General features: G+C 44.3%; 1 protein-coding gene across 1 annotated transcript in view; it reads right to left on the bottom strand.

Annotated features, from left to right (window-relative positions):
- Positions 1 to 764, bottom strand: part of Cep350 (centrosomal protein 350) — a 143785-nt gene extending 143021 nt beyond the window's left edge. Inside the window, 1 exon segment of the mRNA XM_036201773.1 lies at positions 387 to 764. The gene's annotated coding sequence lies outside the window, so the exon portion shown is untranslated.
- Positions 765 to 18826: the final 18062 nt, after the last annotated feature.

Genomic DNA, 18826 nt, shown 5'->3' with positions numbered 1-18826 from the left:
CCCTGACACTGAAGCTGGTCCCCCGGAATTTCCCAAAATATGCTTCATCTCCAAACGAAGAAGGGACACTTCGGAGACCAAGGGTGAGAGGGTAGCTGAACTCTATGCAGACAAGAGGAGGGGCGCGGGTGGCGAGGACGACACTGGCAGCTAAGCAAAGAAATCTGGTCTTCGGTGGGCACCGGTAGGTCCTGGAACCCAGGTCTCAGGATGACCCTCCCGCAAAAGTCTGGGAACCCAGGGAGGCTCCCCCAGGAGGACGCCAGGCAGTGCCAGGGGGCCCCGCCCCGCCTCTCTGGCCACCTCGGGGGACCCGGGACCGCGGACAGAGGCAGCCGAGGCGGAGCAAACGTCCGCAGGCTCCGCCAGGTCCTCCCGCAGCTCACCTGAGAGTGTCGCCTCCGCCCTCGGCTCCCACGGTGCATCCCGCGGGGCCTGGCGGAGGGTGCAGTGACGCCGCCCTGACCGGCCCCAGGGCTGCCCGGCCTGGCCTCCCCGCTCCGGGGACGCACCGGGTGCCCGCCTCGCCCCGGTTCCTGGGATCCGCCGGGCAGCGGGGAAGGAAGGAGAGGCGCAGAGGCGGCCTCCTCTGCCCCGCCGCAAGCCCCCTCCCGAGCTGCGGCTCTCCGCAGTCCTCGCAGGCGCAGGTCCAGCCCGGCTTCCCCGCCCGGGAGTCACTTCGGCAGCGGCGGCCCAGTCGCCATTACAGCTCAACAACTGACACGGAGGAGGAGCGGCGCCGGCGGCAGTGGCGGTGGCGGCGGCGCGAGGCAGGGCGGGAGCAATCGCGGAGGGGCGGGGGGGCGCAGGGCCGGGAGGGTTGGGGGGGGGGGGGTGGAGGACCCGTCAAACCTCGCGAGAACTGTCTGGAGACCGTTCCATAGGAATGCAGCTTCGGGTTAGGGCCATGTTGAGTGTGGCCGGAAGGAGAGCGCGAGATAAGCCGAGGCAAGGGACGGCGAGGAAGCCATCTTTGGTGTGGCGCGCTGGGGCACTCGGCCGGACTCGGGAGGAGCCAGAGTCTATCCGCAGAGGAGACCACCCACTTCCCTTTGACGCTAATTGGGCCTCCGGGCTGAGCGTTTCACCCCGGGCGAAGACACGCTGGGAACTTGACAAGGGTGAACCGGGAAATCGGGAGCCCGCAGCAGCTTTCTGAGAGTTGGTGGTGCTTCCGCGACTGTCCAAATAAATCGGCCCTCTAGTCGGTTCAGAGTAACTGCAGCTTTGCGGCGGCTTGCTGCTGTCACTGAGGCTGTCTCATTGGCCAAGGTTTACAGTTCCGTTTAGCATACACGCTGATCCCAAAGCGAGTAAAACTCCATTTCCTTTCTCTTCGGTATTGTGGCTTGAGAAACCCTCTGGGGTCAACCTGTTTCCTCTTAGCTTTGTCTTTTTCCAGTCTCCGCACGGTGAATTCTATCTGTCAAGATTGTAAAGGACACCTGCGAATAATGCCACCTTCCACTAGGTGCTCACGACTCCGAAGCTCTTGTTACTTTTCTTCACCTCCTAGACTCCAATGGTTACTTTGCCTAGAAATTGTTTCTCGTCTAAAGTACGATGATTGTCTTAAAGTATCCTTTCGGTATATATACACCCAGTAGGGCCTAGCCTAGTCACTGGAATGTTGTAGGTGTTCAATAAATGGTTGTTACATGGACCATGTCAATAAAAGCAGAGGGCAATAACTGATCCTCTCTGCAGGGCAGCCATGTCTCCGTAGGAACTACGTGCATGTACAAAAGTCCTGCATACATGTAAATGTATGCCCCCTCCCTAAGAAGATGCGCTTCGGCAAAGAATGAGAAATGTGACAAGAAAAACATTGGAAAAGTGAAAGTGGGCACGAGAGATGGATGAGCAGGTAAAGAGACTTGCCATCAATCTTGACAAGCCTGACCTCAATCCCTGAACCCCGAATGGTGGACCAAGAGAGCAGACTCCCTGCAAGTTGTCCTCCTACCTCCACAGGAGAGCCATAGCGTGTGCAGGTGCACAAGAATACATGCTTGCGAATATACATACATACATACATACATACATACATACATGTAATAAAAAGAAAAGTGAGATTTACCTTTTCCCCAGGCTAGTTACTATATATATATAACTATATATAGTGTATATATAGTTACAGAATATATATGATCACCTTATTAAGTAACTATACTTACTTTTCTAAAGGAAGAAATAGGTTCTGAAACACTATTTGACCAATATAATAGCCTCAATAAAGGGGAGAGAAGGCGTTTAGAATCTCCTTTATTCCAAAGATTACTAATACTTTTCCATCTCCCATGTTAGCTCCTGAGTAACAGAAAGGGAAAAAAAAAAAGATTTCTGTTAGCGCCAGCAACAGTGCCTCTCTGCTATCAACCTATACTCTGTCTGCAGCAATTCCCTCTCTCCCTTTGTTTTCTCCTCCACCCCTAGACAAGCTCTATAGATGGGTAGCCTGGGTTGGCCAGGAACTCACAATCCTCCTGCCTCACCCCGAGTGCTAGGATCATAGACCCGCACCCACCGTGCCTAGATAATGCGTCTTCCTTTTGACACCTGTGACTTCTTTTTATTCCCTTGACAGGTATTGGCTTTCATGGAAGTCATTAGTCTCATTCCCACTGCACCGATGATTAAAGAAGTACTTCCAGAGCTTGTCCCTGCCCACCTCCACCTGCCAAGATAAGATTAGTGAGACACTTCTCCAACTCCTCTTGTGTTGTGCTTACAGGTGGGCTGCTACACCCACTTGGCTTGTGCCTGGGTTTTAGAAATCTGAACTCCAATCCTTAGGCTAGTATATTACGTGCATTACCCTCTGGGCCATCTCATTAGCCAATAACTAGCATTTTTGAGCATGTATTATATGTTAAGTAACATCTTCTCTCCATGTATTACTTAATTCTTGTACAACCTTAATGAGCCACACCCCTAAAGAAAACTAGCTCTCCCTTTTCCAGAAGTCACCAAGTGTCAATAGGGTCTCTTGGGTATCTCCCTGCTCCGTGCTAGAGTATTATTGTCTAGGTCAGCGGTTGTCAACCTTCCTAATGCTGCCACCCTTTAGTACAGTTCCTCATGTGGTAGTGACCCCCCAACTATAAATTTTATTTCATTGCTACATCTTAACAGTAATTTTGCTACTGTTATGAATTGTAATGCCATTATTTGGGGAGATAGAGGTTTGTCAGAGGATTTGCAACCCACTGGTTAAGAACTGCTGGTCTGGGTAATTTAACTTCTTTATGTCTCAGTTTCTACCTCTGAATAGTGGAAATTGTAGTAGTATCTATAATCTAAGGTTGTACAAGAGGACCCAGGGTTCAATTCCCAGTACCCACATGCGGTTCACAACTACCTGTAACTCCAGTTCCAGGGGATCCAATGCCATCTTCTGACTTCTGTGACACACACACACACACACAATGATAAAGTCAATCATAATAATAATAATAATAGACCTGATAACCTCCCTAAATCTCATAGAGGAGAAAGTAGGAAAGATGCTTGAAAATTGAACTTATACACACTTGAAAGGGTTTTTCTGAATAGGACTCCAGTAGTTCAGGTATTAAGACCAACAAATGATTAACAGGCCTCAAGAAACGCCAGAGTCTGGAGAGATGGCTCAACAGTTAAGAGCACTGGCTGTTCTTCCAGAGAGGACCCTGGTTCAATCCCCAGCACCTGTGTAAGTAGCTCAGGATCCATACGCCAGATTCAAAGTGTCTGACGCCATCTTCTGGCCTCTATGGGCACTGCATGCTTGTGGTGCACAGACATACATATGGGCAAAACATCTATACATACAGACTAAAGCAGAAAAAAATTTAAAGGACATAATCATTTATGTGCCCACCCACAGAACAGGAAAAGAAAAGCATTACCAGCTAAAATCTGGTAGAATATACAAAGAACTAAAAAGGAAAAAAAATTCTTCACATCAAGAAAGCAACAACCCAATCTAAAAAACAGAACTTAAAACTAAGCAGAAAGCTCTCAAAAGGTTAAAAACAAGTGGCTGAAAAAATATTTTATTTGGGGGCTGGGGATTTAGCTCAGTGGTAGAGTGCTTGCCTATCAATCGCAAGGCCCTGGGTTCAGTCCTCAGCTCTGGAAAAAAAAATGTATTTTTTTTAATGTTCAAAATATTTTGCCAACAGAGAAATGCAAATTAAAGCTACTTTGGGAGTTTATCTTACTCCAGTCAGAATGGCTATGACAAGAAAAAATGCTGGAGTGAATACGAGGGAAAGGGAACACTATTCACTGCTGGTAGGAGTGCAAATTGGTACAGCCACTATGGAAAGAGTGTGGAGGTCCCTCAGAAAGCCAGAAAGAGATGTACCGCTTGATGGAGCTATGCTACTCACGGGTATATTCACATGATTCTATATTCTACTACAGAGACGTTTGCTTGTCCATGTTGATTGCTATCACTACACTGACAATAGCCAGGATATGGAGACAGCCTAGATGTCCACCAACATACCGATGGATAGTAAAATGTGGGATGTTTACACCATGGAATACTGCTCAGCTGTCAATGAACTTATGCAATCTGCAGGTAACTGAATGAAGCTATAAACAATCATTCTGAGTGAGAGAACTCAAACCCAGAAAAAAAATTACATGTTTTCTCTTTGTGGATACTGGCTTTGAATATTTAGACTTGTGCCTTTCATTTGGAATACCCCTAGAGGTTAGAACACTGTACGGGAGGTGGGAGTTTCCATGAGATGGGAAATAGAATACAGTGGTGTAAGGGAAAGCAAGGGGAGTGAAGCAGGAAGGGTTAAATGGGGTGGAGGGTGAGAGGGCAGAGTAAAGGAGGGAACATAGGGAGAGGTAACTAATCCTAAAGACCTTTTGAAAAAAGACATATGGAAACTCACTACTATGGAAACTTCCAAAAGTACATGTGTGTATATATATATATATATATATTTTTTTTTTTTTTAAATTTAGAGATACCCTATAATAATAACAATGCCGCTACCAGACACCATAGGCTAACAAATAAAATGCCCAGTGCCAGAAATGGATGACCTATTTTGGGTTTATTGGCCAGTAGTGTCCCATAGACCCCCAAACATTACAGACTATTGTCATTGATCTTGGTTATCCTCCAGAACTTGATATCAAGACTTTATTGTCAAAGGCAGCACATGCTTGCTTGAATCATCGAACATGGAGAAATCAAATAGGTACTGACCTGGAAGCTTCATCTCTACTGACTGGCTTTCATAGTACTGGAAGGTGCTGTGCACACTGCTGGAGGAGAAAAGCCATCACGGTCTTACCCAGCTGCAAACCTCATAAGCTACAATAATGACCAGCTGGACAAGACATGCCCACTGGTGCAATAGTGGTACAAATGTCACAGGGAGTAACCAACAACTTTCCGATTGGCCTTAAGGCTTGCTCCATAAGAGGGAACCTATACTTAGCATTGTTATTGAAGCCAAGAACCTGTAGCTAGATAGGTCATAGGATGTAGCAGAGAACCTACTATTATTCTGCTAAATGGACATAGTATTAAGCTGATTCTTAATGACATATTGCTATGCCCATAGACTAGTGTATCTCTCAGCCCTCATCAGGGAAGTTTCTTTTAGCAATTGGTGGTGATTAACACAGACCCACAACTGGTCAAGGTGCAGAGAATAAGAAACTGCAGAGTGTTCAGCCCTAAATGAGACAGGTCTATCTCACCCTCCTCCTAAAGCTGGCAGAGTTTTTCATCAGCACCCCAGGTCAGCTCTTTCCCAACAGCTGGCTCCCAAATAATCACACAGAGACTTGATATTAATTATAAATGCTTGGCCAAGAGCTTAAGCTTGTTATTAACTATCTCTTATAACTTTAATTAGCCCATATTTCTATCTATGTTCTACCAACCTTATCTCAGTATGGCATGTTCATCTCCTCCTTACTCTGAGTCCTCTTGAGAATCCCCAGATTCCCATGAGTCTGCCCTTCCTCCTCCCAGCGTCCTCTCTCCCTGAAAATCCTGCCCAGCTATAGGTCATCAGCCCTTTATTAGCCAGTAATACATGGTCATAGTGTACAAAAAGATTGTTCCATACCATCCTAGAAGATGAGATGAAAAGATTTTAAGAACCGAAGGCAGTGGGTGACTATAAGAAAACAGTGTTTTCAAACAGAGCAGGACAGTTGCATGTTTGAACCCACAGTGGCTGTGACAACAGGCACAGGACCTACAAAAGCTTGAGTCTGACAAAATTTGAGCATGGAGTTGGGGGGTGGGCATGAAGTCCTACCCCCAGCTGAGGAGCTATTGGCAATTAATAGCTTATGGGAAACAGTCAGTTTTCCTTAGTGTATTTACCCCTGGGAAGTTAACCATGCTTCAGTGAATGGCCCTACACCCTAGAGTATATAGGCAGCATAGCATGAACACTGTGGGCTTTCAAAATAAGAAAGAAAGAGAGAGAGAAAGATATGGTGATATTTTATTTGTGCTGAAATGTGATTTTTTTTTGTATGTTAATAAAGTTGCCTGGGGATCAGAGCTAAGAGCAAACCATTAAGCAGAAGTCTGGTAGTGGTAGCACACACCCTTAATCCCATCACATGTAAGGCAGAGTCTCTGTGTGTTCAAGGACATAGCCAAGCAGTGACCCCAACCTTTAATCTATGGTACCAACCAAAGAGACCTGGAGGTCTATATAGACAGGCAGTGACAAGGAAGTCATGTGGCTGGGTTTACAGCCAATGAGAAGGCAGAACAGAAAGAGCAGCGACTGGTAAACTGAAGGCTATTTGCTAGTGCTCTGACCTCTTGGGCTTTTAATTCTGTATTTGGCTTTGTGTTTCTTATTTAATAAGACCATTTAGAATTACATCTACAGAAAGAGAAAGTTGAGCAGGGAGGGGATCTATCTGGGAGGAGTTGGGGGAGGAGTAAATATTATCAAAACACATTGTACAAAATTCTCAAAGTTTTAATAAAAATATTGGAAATAAGCCAGGCAGTGATGGTGCACACCTTTAGTCCCAGCTCTCGGGAGGCAGACAAGTGGATCTCTGTGAGTTTGAGGCCAGCCTGTTCTACATAATGAGCTTCAGGACAGCCAGGGCTATGTAGAGAGACCTGTCTGAAAAACACAATAAATAAATAAATAAATAAATAAATAAATAAGTAAGTAAGTAAGTAAGTGTTAAAGATAAATCGTATTTATTCTTGGACCATGTCTACATACATATGATGTATTTTGATGACATTCATCCCACCACCATCTCTGTTCTCTCCTTTTCCTTTTCCTCCCTCTGGACCATGTGTCTTCTCCACATACTCTGAGCTTTTCTACTGGAGTTGGTATTCTGGTAGACAGATACAGTGTAGATATTGCCTTCTAGAAGGAGAGAAGAGACTCATGAAACTCAAACAGCTCACAAAACTTATAAGACCCAGGAAGCTCAGGAAATTTTAAGATCCACAGTGCCCCTCTCCAGACTTACATTAGTAGTAAAGAATTGCTAAGGCTCTCTTAGATAGAACTGACTACATCTTGCTCAGGGAACTCTAAGGATGAAGTTTTAGTGAGATATCACCCATGCTGGAGCAGGTTTTACCATAATGCAGCTGCCTTTGAGTTACCTGTCCTGAAAGTAACCTCTCACTCATGCTTTAGTGAGTATCCCCAAGAAAGTCATTGGTTCACCAATCTAGACTTAGGTGGAATAGTTTCTTTGGTCTGTCATTAGTGCCCTATCTTGGGTGAAGAGACACTTGTTCCATCTCCCCCCATCCAGGGGGGAATCACACAATGGAATTAAGCAAAGACTAAAAGATATCAATAAAAACATTCTTTGCGGGGCTGGAGAGATGGCTCAGTGATTAAGAGCACTGCCTGCTCTTCCAGAGGAACTGGGTTCAATTCCCAGCACCCACATGGCAGCTCACAACTGTCTATAACTCCTGTTCCAGGGGCTTCAACACCCTCATACAGACATACATGCAGGCAAGACACCAATGTATATAAAATACAAGTAAGTAAATTTAAAAAAAAAGAAAGAAAGAAAGAACATTTCATCTTCCAAAGTTACCGACAAAGGATCAGTGTTTGTAGTTAGAAGTGCCATTTTTAGAAGTGTGGATTTTACTCAACACACAATAAAAGATAAAACCAAGAAGAAAAAATGATTGCCAGGCGGTGGTGGCGCACACCTGGAATCCCAGCACTCGGGAGGCAAAGGCAGGTGGATCTCTGTGAGTTCAAGGCCAGCCTGGTCTACAAAGCGAGTTCCAGGACTGGCTCCAAAGCTACACAGAGAAACCCTGTCTCGAAAAACCAAAAAAAGAAAGAAAGAAAGAAAGGAAGGAAGGAAGGAAGGAAGGAAGGAAGGAAGAAAGAAAGAAAGAAAGAAAGAAAGAAAGAAAGAAAGAAAGAAAGAAAGAAAGAAAGAAAAACATTCTTTGCAAGAAAATAGACATATCCATCTACCTTCAAATATAAAACCTGTGTGTGTGTGTGTGTGTGCGCGCGCGCGCGCGCACGCGCGCGCACACACACACACACGGAAGGAAGGAAGTCAAGAGAATATTGGTTATGGACTGGGGATATAGTTCAGTTGATAGAGCCTAAGCATGTGCAAAGCCCTGGGTTCAATTCTGGTACTGGGAAACGGAGAGAGAGAGAGGGAGACTGAGAATCCAGAGTACAAAAGGACATACCCAAGGAGGTAACACTGAGCTGAATTTGACTTCAATTGGATGTTGAAATCCTAAGTTTTAAGTTCCTAAACCAAAATGACAGCACCAGCCGTAGCTGTGTGACAGGCCCCTAGACACCAGCTTTTCCAAAGGAGACATACGAAAGCAGGCTTGTGATTCTTCGCCCCTCAGACCTGGTCACTGGTTTGAAAACAGAGAAGTTGTACCTTCAAAGGTTCTGAGAGGAAGATTTCATCCAGGAGGACAGGCAACAAGGTACACAGCTATTTTCTTTCTCTCCTCGAGCTATTACCAAGTGCTGTGAAGAGACAACACAGAAAGCCTGATGAACGTCTATCAGAATCTGAAGGCAGAGGAGCCAGAGCCGGAGGAGCCGGAAGCCGGAGGAGCCTGAAGCCAGACCCTGGCCTGAAAAGAGAGACCGCAAACTTGACAGCAGAGCCGAGGATGGGGCCAGGGAAGGAGCCAGGTGTTTCTGTTCTGGGATGGCTAACCTTGATTGTTGTCTTAGGGTTTCTATTACTTCAGTGAAACACCATGTCCAAAAAGCAAATTGGGGAGGAAAGGGTTTATTTTGCTTACACTTCCATATCCAAGTCCATCATTGGAGGAAGTCAGGACAGGAACTCAAGCAGGGCAGGGACTTGGAGGCAGAAGCTGATGCAGAGTCCATGGCAGGATATTGCTTACTGGCTTGCTCCACCTGCTTTCTTATAGACCCCAGGGCCACCAGCACAGGGATGGAAACACCCACAGTGAGCTGGACCCTCCCACATCAATCACTAATTAAGAAAATGCCTAACAGCCAGATTTTATGGAGGCATTTTCTCAATTGGTGTCCTCTCCTTTTAGATAACTCTAGCCTGTGTCAAGCTGGCATAAAACTTGTCTGCACAATTGTCATCTTGACTAGATTAAGACATGCCCAGGGGCTGGAGAGATGGCTCAGAGGTTAAGAGCACTGCTTGCTCTTCCAAAGGTCCTGAGTTCAATTCCCAGCAACCACATGGTGGCTCACAACCATCTGTAATGAGATCTGGTGCCCTCTTCTGGCCTGCAGGGTTACATGCTGACAGAACATTATACATAATAAATAAATAGATCTTTAAAAAAAAAAAAAAAAAGACATACCCAGATGAGGAAAGTATGCCTTTGAGTGTGTCTATGAGAGCAGTTTTCAGAGGTAATTAGTCTATGGGGGCTCTGACCTAGTCACTGGACTAATAGATTCCTATGAGCACATTATTGGGAGATAAGTAGGTGGCAGGTCACCAGGGACGTGTCTGCAGGGGCCCTGGCCTCTTCCTGTGTGTCCTTTTGCTTCTCTTCTTGTGTGCTGTGATGTGAAACGCTTTCCTCATCACACTGCCACGGCCATGGTGAACTGATGTTTCTACAAGCTGAGGGCCAAAATGGATGATTAATTCCTCCTTAAACTGTTTATGCCATGAGTTCTGCCATCATATGAGAAAAGTAAGTAATGTGCACTCTAAAGGTGGGTGGGAGGTTGAAGACTTTGTGGGACAGGGTGCAGGACTTAAGGTAGAAGTCAGCACACCATGAAATGTAAAAGGAGGTGCACAATGGGTCCCACAGGAAGGACTGACTCTACCATTCATTTCGGAAAAGGTGGGAAGGTAGATATTTTACTTGCTGGCTTTTTGTTTGTTTGTTTTATTTCTTCCAGACAGCGTTTTTCTATATAGCCCTGACTGTCCTGGAACTCACTCTGTAGACCAGGCTGGCCTCAAACTCAAAGATCTACCTGCCTCTGCCTCCCAAGTACTGGGATTAAAGGCGTGCGTCACCACTGCCCAGCTATATTTTGCTTGTATATTTATAAAGTATGTCTAAAGGGGTACTGAGGAGTGGTAACACTGGCTATGTGTAAGGAAGCCAGTGACCAGGGCTAAGAAGAAGACGCAGCAATCATTCTCCTTTGAACTTTTTACTTTATTTTATTTCATTTTGTTTTTAGATATATTTGTTTTATTTTATGTGCATTTTGCCTGCATGTATGTCTGTGTACCATGTGTTCTTGGTACCTGTGGGGGTCAAAACAGAGCATCAGATATATTAGAAGTGGAGTTACGGTTGGTTGTGAACCACCATCTGGGTGCTGGAAACTGAACCCAGGTCCTCTGCAAGAGCAACAAGTGCTCTTAACTGCTGGGCCATCCCTCCAACCCCTCCTTTGTACTTTTGAATTTGAACTGTGTGTGTAGTCAGATTTTTCTTTGGGCCGCCCACCAGCTCACAAATAACCACACAGAGACTTACTGTTAATTATGAAAGCTCAGCCCTAGCTTAGGCTTATCCCACTAGCTCTCATAACTAAATTGACCCATTTATTTTAATCTACGTTTTGGCCTCATGGCTTTTTACCTTTCTTTCCCATTCCATGTATCCAACACTTTCCGAGTCTCTCTTGCCTAGATTCATCTTGTCTTCCTTTCTCTCCCCAGAAATCCCACCTATACCTCCTGCCTCCCTATTGCCATTCAGCTTTTTATTACACCAGTCACAGCAAATACATCTTCACAGAGTGTACAAATACCCGACAATACGTGTATGTTACATATTGAAGAAGTAAAAATAAAAAATAAAGAGAAATAAAAAATGAATGTTTCTTTAAAAAGCAAATTAAGGGGGCTGAAGAGATGGCTTAGAGGTTAAGAGCACTGACTGTTCTTCCAGAGGTCCTGAGTTCAATTCCCAGCAACCACATAGTGGCTCACAACCATCTATAATAAGATCTGGTGCCCTCTTCTGACCTGCAGACATACATGCAGGCAGAACACTGTATACATACTAAATAAAATTTTAAAAAGCAAATTAAGGATTGGAGAAATAGCTCAGATGGTAGAGTATCTTTTAAAATGCAACATTGAAAAAAAAACAAATTGAACAGATCCTCCTAAGAAAGTGGATGGCCTTCCAAAGTGAGTGGTACCTAAGGAAAGAGAAATACTTAGCTAGTGGCAGAATGTGAGGGGACACCAGAAATGGCCAGTTTTAGGACAGGCAACTTACATACCCAGAGAGTCATAGCTTCAGAGGGTTGGCAGGAAAGTAATCAGAGAACCCAGGCTGGAGAGGTGCTCAGTGGCTAAGAGCTTGCTACTCTTGTGGAAGACCTGGGTTTGGTTCCAAGCACTCATGGTGGCTCACAATCACCCATAACTCCAGTTCCAGGGGATCCAATACAATACCCTCTTCTGGACTCCACAGGCTTCCACACATATGCATAAAAATAATGAATAAATAAATCTTTAAAAAATACAGGGCTGCCAGGCGGTGGTGGTGTACACCTTTAATCCCAGCACTCGGGAGGCGGAGGCAGGTGGATCTCTGTGAGTTCAAGGCCAGCCTGGGCTACAGAGTGAGTTCCAGAACAGGCTCCAAAGCTACACAGAGAAACCCTGTCTTGGAAAACCAAAAAGCAAAACAAAACAAAACAAAAAAACAGGGAAGGGCTGCTGTGGAACAATTTTTTTTTGCATATGAATATGTATTACTCTCACTGGTTAATAAAGTCCTGACTTGCTGATACCTAGGCAGGATTTTTGGGGCAGAGGAATGCTGGAAAGAAGAAAGGCCAAGTCAGAGGAGATGCAGGATTAGAAGTACATACATGAAGTAAACAAACTTCAGGGAAAAACATAGGTGGATAGAAATGGGTTAATTTAAGTTATAAGAGCTAGCTAAAAACAAGTCTAAGCTATTGGCAGAGGATGTATAATTAATATTAAGTGTCTGTGAGGTGATTTAGGAGCTGCCCATCATCCTGAAGACAAACTGCCTACCAAGGGCCAGTGAGATGGCTCAAGGAGAGAATATACACCTGAGTTCAGTCCCTGGCTCCTACCTGGTGGAGGGAAAGATCCAACTCCCTGGGTTATCCTCTGACCTCCTCAAGTGTGCCATGGCACACGTGTGCCCACAAACATATACATGTGTGCACACACAATAAAGAAATACATAAACAAACAAACAAAAAATAAAATTTAAAAGAACCCAAGGAAGCCAGGCATTGTAGTTCATGACTGTCAATCCAGATATAGAGTCAGGAGAATCATGGCAAGTTTTAGGGCAGCCTGGTGGTCTACCTAGCAAGTCCCAGGCCAGCCAGGGCTGACATGCAAAATACTGTCTTTTTGAAAATCTGGAGAAAGAAAAAGACATCTAAAGAAAAGCCTGTCTCTAAACATTTCCCTGTCTGGGGTGAACACAGTCACTCTACAGTTGTACCAAGCAGGTACCAATGTTTTTGTACTTCAGGGCTTGACAGTTTCTATGTGCAATCCCAGCCCCTGGTGAGCAGGGCGGGGAGGATCAGGAGTTCAAGGTCAGCGTGTGTTACCTGAGATGAGCAAATGTCCTGGGGCTCAGTGACAGAGTGTCTACCTAGCATACACAGGTCCTGGGTCCCATCCTCAGCACCCACAAACAATGCTCCCCAGCTTTCTCCATCCCTTGCTTTCCCCCCTAGGCACAGCAGAAACTAAAATCAGAAACTTGTAGCTAGGAAAACAGTCCAGAGAGGAAATTAATTAATTAACTAATTAATTAATTATAAAGACAGACCACTCCCTTCTCCTTAGGAGACAACATAATTTCAGAAAATGCTGACTAGTAAGATTGTAGGCTTTTGATTGAAATGTTGATTAATTTTTCTTTAACCTAATGTTTCTTTACTAAGAATTAACACTTTGAAAACTAATATGATATAAGATTTTCTACTTCAGGAAGAAGATGCGGCTTAGCCATTAAGAGAACATACTGTTTTCTAGGGGACCTCAGTTCAGTTCCCAGCACCCACACAAGGTGGCTTGTACACCTGTAACTCCAGCTCCAGGGAATCCAAGACCCTCTTGCAAGCCTCTGTGGGCACCAGCACACTCACAGCAGACCCTCACATGGATGCACATGCACACACAGAAAAAAATTTTTTAAAGATTTTTCTATTAACTGAAATTGATCAGAAAAGCCATAGGACCTGCCAGAGTCATCCAGAAGAGACTGATCTCCTCCCACAGGGAAAAAAATGTAGAAGAGTACACTGAGAAAAGACAAGCGTTTTTACTATTATACTCCTGAGCCTTCTTCAGAATGCAGGAATAAGAGCACTACCAAAGAGAGGTGGCCAGCTGAGTGATCATAGAGACAGGAGTGTAGAAAGTCAGCTAAGTAATAAAAGCACAAACAACATCTCTCAGGACAGGAATGCAGTGATAGGATGGTGTGGTGTTTTGAATGAGAAAGGTCTCAATAGGTTCCTGGGTTTAAATGCTTGATTAAATCACTTGTTGTTGTTGTTGTTGTTGTTGTTGTTGTTATTATTAGTGTGTGTGTGTGTGTGTGTGTGTGTGTGTGTGTGTGTGTGTGTGTGACAGAGTTCATATATCCCAGATTGGTCTCAGACTTCCTATATAGCCTAAGATGACTTTGAATCTGGCCTGGAAGTCCTATGTAGCTCTAACCTCAAACTTGCAAACATTCTCCAGCCTCAGCCATCTGAGTGCATGGGTTCACCCATGCACGTGTATGCATGTCTGGGAGTTTAATTAGGGTTGCTTTGCATGTGCACGTGTATGAGGTTATTTATTAGCTCACGGGCAACTTAGCTGTGGCTACTACACTCTTAAAGAAAAGTTTTAAAAGAAATTTTTACATTTCTGCTGCCCCTTCACCAGCAGCCACTAACTGCCAATAGCCCCTCAGCTAGAAGTGAGTGGGGCCTTCTGTGGGTCTCCCCAGACCACAGTGGCATGTGGGTAGGCTCAGTCTTGAGCAAGTCTTGTGTAGGTAACCCCAGCTACTACTTATAGTTCAATAGCTATGTCGTGTCCAGAAGACAGCATCACACGGCATGCTCTCCCATCTCCCAGCCCATTCTTTGGACTCCCTTTTCCATGAAGTCTTCTGACCCTGAGACAGAGGGTGATATAGATGTCCTCTTTAGGGCTGAACACTCATCAGTAACTTATTCTTGGTACTTGACTATTTTAAAGTCTCTGTGTAATCCCTGCCCACTGTAAAAATAAGCTCTGGAGCCAGGCAGTGGTGGTGCACACCTTTTTTTTTTTTTTTTTAAGTTACTTATTTTTATTTCATGTGTATCAGTGTTTGCCTGCATATCTGTGTGAGGGTGTCAGATCTTGGAGTTACAAACAGTTGTGAGCTGCCATGTAGGTGCTGGGAATTGGACCCAGGTCCTCTGGAAAAGCAGTCAGCGCTCTTAGCCTCTGAGCCATCTCTCTAGCCCCAGTGGTACACACCTTTAATCCCAGCACTTGGGAGGCAGAGGCAGGCAGATCTCTGTGAGTTCAAGGCTAAGTCTAGCCTGGGTACAGAGTGAGTTCCAGGAAAGCTACACAGAGAAACCCTGTCTCAAAAACAAAAAAAAAAAAAAAAAAAACAAAAAAAAAAAAAAAAAAAAGCTCTGACCAAAGCTGAATGCCACACGAATCTATAGGTATAACCATAAATATTTAGAAGGCAGTTTCACAATTTGTCCATTTACAAAACAACAGTCAGTAGGTTCCTCACTAGGGCTTGTGAGTTCTTCAGCCACGGACCTTTGACCAGATTCGCAGGACCTGGCACGAATTCCTTCCAGGGTAATAGACCTGAAATCCAATTTTTAGAAAGTGGTTGCTTACCCCATAACATTCATCTTCAGACCACTCTTTCATCGGTGAGGGTATCTTGTGGCAGGTGGGTGTGGCAGGATGCAGTGTCCACTTCTGGGTAGAATCACTGATGACTAGCACCCCTCCTCAGCCTCCATAGCACTTCCCAGCACTAAGAAAGTTCTGCAGCAGGACAATTTCCAGGTAAATTCCAGCTGAATTCTCCTACGTCCTGCAAGCATAGTATTTTCAGCAATCGGGTCTTACTAGTTCTGTTGAGCAACCAAGGGCAATGCCAATAGCCTCTACTGTTTGGGAGGTGTCTGGGGGCATCTTTTATCAACAGCTAATAGGGAGGTGTCCAGTGCTTGGCACTGAATTTTCATCTAATAACCCATGGCTCCTGGGAGCCACTCACGCAGGGCACTACTATTTAACCTCCTTTTTAAAAAGAAACTTACTGGGTTACTGTCCTTTCTCTTAATTAGCTTACAAAGTGTTGGGTTTTCATAAGGCTTTCCATACTCCTGCCTTATCCCTGTTTAAATCTCTTGCCTTTGATTTTGAGCAAGCCTCACTCTGTGGTACTGGTTCTTCTGAAACTCAGGATATAGGCTTGACTGGCCTCAGACACACAGCAGCGCTTCTGTCTCTGCTTCTACTGGAAGTATAGGCGTGACTCACCAAGAGCCATTTAAATGGCAATCTCATCTAAAAAAAATTACCTTTATAGAAACATCCAGGCTAGTATTTGGCAAAAGACTGTGTACTATGGTCTAACCAAATCAATTGGCACATATGATTAAACATCACATGAGCCTTGAATTTGCAGAGAGATCTGTCTGCCTCTACCTCCCATGTGGCGTTAAAGGCATCATGACCACAATGAGTGTATCACCCCAGGTTTAAGTCACCCTGCAGAGACAAATGCTCTACCAAATTCTGTGCCATATTGTTGCTATTTGAGCAAATAGTCTTGTGATTGTAACTCAGTATGTTTCAGGGTAACTTGTGCAGCCTGGAGCAGGTACACCTCTTATTTCAGGGACTCTTCTTTTCACATCTGTTTTAGGCAGCAGTAATATTCAAACACAACAACCAGTAAGGGTGGGGTCACTCCGAATGGAGCAGGGTCAGGGACTGCCCTGTTGGGCTGTGTGTAAAATTGCCAGTTTCGGGGAATCAGAGAGCTCTTTAAAGGACAACAGGTATTTACCTACCAGCATGCAGCCACTTTAGTAGTCAACCAAACCAATGCAGAATAATAGGTATTGATGAGGATGAATGTGATACCTGGAGGTGCTATTTCCAGTGGGCTTTGGTCCATTTGTTTTATCCACCTCACAATGGCACCCATTTGCCTTTGGTAAGAACACAATGGACAAACTGAGTCTGATTTTTCACGGGACCGGCCTCTAGGTTTATGCCTTTTTCAATAAGATGGCACTGGCTTCATAATGGGTGCCCTCAGTCCTGCGCTGTGACTCCGCTCAGAAGAATGATCTTGAGATTTTGAGATTTCACTGGAGTATACATGATGAGGCCTTACTGCTGGTCAGATAACTCAAAACAAACCCACAACAGAGTTGAGGGTTCAACTACACAGTTATAGATAAGGATGCCAGTTAGGCTACAGAGTCTAAATCACAGAAAGAAAGAAAGAAAGAAAGAAAGAAAGAAAGAAAGAAAGAAAGAAAGAAAGAAAGAAAGAAAGAAAGAAAGAAAGGCAGGCAGGCAAGACAAGAAAAGAAAACCAGTGAGTTGAGCTCATCTGTGGTTTTTTGTTTTGTTTTTAAAGATTTGTTTGTTTGTTTATTTTGCATTCAGTATTTATTTATTTGTTTGTTTGTTATGCATATAGTGTTCTGCCAGCATGTATGCCTACACAACAGAAGAGGGCACCAGATTTCATTATAGATGGTGGTGAGCCACCATGTGGGTGCTGGGAATTGACCTCAGGTCCTCTAGAAGAACAGCCAGTGCTCTTAACCTCTGAGCCATCTCTCCAGCCCCTTCTTTTGGTTTTTGAGACGGGGTCTCACTATGCAGTCCTGGCTGGCTTGGAAATTACTATATTATATAATAGGTTGGCCTTGAACTCACAGAGATCTGCCTGCCTCTGTCTCTCAAATGCTGGGACTAAATACTGGCTCTTATACTTCTTTACAAAATATCTATTTCTTTTTATGTGTATGAGTATTTTGCCTGTCTGAGTACAAGTCTGGTGCCCGTGGAGGCCAGGAAAGGGAGCTGGGATCCCTTGGAGCTGGAATTACAGAAGGTTGTAAGTTGCTATGCAGATGCTGGGAACTGAATTGGGTCCCATGCAAGGTGAGCAAGTACTTCTAACTTCTGAGTCATCTCTTTAGCCCCAACCTTATTCTCCTTAAATGTGAAGTTATCTAACCATTACAGCAAGCCATAGATAAAAAGAGAATAAATTCTGTTTAAATGGGGTTTATTACAATTTTATTTCTTGATTTAACTTTAAAAAAAATAGTTAGGGTCTCAAGGTAGTCCAAACTGGCCTTGAACTCAATGTGTCTGAGAATTAGTTTCTTGATCAAGCCTCCTGTTTCTACTTCCCAGGTGCTATGATCATAGCTCTGTGAATTTTTTAAGCTCATAAAATATTCCTGCTTCACATAAACTATAAGTACAATTACTTTATAATAAGTACATTGATTTTGTTTGATTTAATTAAGCACGAAATCCTTGTGATTACAACAGCAGGGTTGATTAGGGCTTGAAATTTTCATATTTGAGTAGCGGGGCATTATGGGTCTTACCAACATCCATTTCTATGACTTCTACTGATATTGGCTTGTTGGCTGACTCTAGAGCCAGGGATTTTACCTGTCTGGATCTTGTGCCAGCAGGAATTCTGGCTTTAAGGATCAATCTTTCCTTCCTTCCTTCCTTCCTTCCTTCCTTCCTTCCTTCCTTCCTTCTCTCTCTCTCTCTCTCTCTCTCTCTCTCTCTCTCTCTCTCTTCCTTTCTTTCTTTTTTGAATACAACATGACTTGAAATTGCGAGACAAATAGCTAAATTAGTGGTAGCCTTATGTTTTCTTCCTTCCTTTATTTTGAGGTCCTGGTTTATAGTAGGATTTAGGAAGTAGAAACCCGTGTTGTGTAAAGCTGATACATAACACACAAACACACCCTCAAAGTTGTTGCTTTTTTCTTCTTCAGGGTGCTGGGGATTGAATCCAGGGCCTTGTGCCAAGTAGGCAAGCATTCTACTACTGAACTACACCTCTAAGCTCCACAAACTTAACTCTTCACAATCAAAAATAAACGGGCAGAAGCCAGTTAACACAGCTCTACTCATTTGCCTGCCAATTAATGATAATCCACAGTACGGACAGGTGGATTAATTCACTCCAGCAGTATAGTGTCAGCTGGGGAGAACCAGCTAGAAATCCAAGGCAGCAAGAAATCCACTTTGTGAGCATCTCACTGTGAGGATTAAAGGAGCTTTGGAA

Source organism: Onychomys torridus, chromosome 11 (assembly GCF_903995425.1).
Source record: "Onychomys torridus chromosome 11, mOncTor1.1, whole genome shotgun sequence".
Classification (NCBI taxonomy): domain Eukaryota; kingdom Metazoa; phylum Chordata; class Mammalia; order Rodentia; family Cricetidae; genus Onychomys; species Onychomys torridus.
This window is presented reverse-complemented; position numbering and strand designations above follow the sequence as displayed.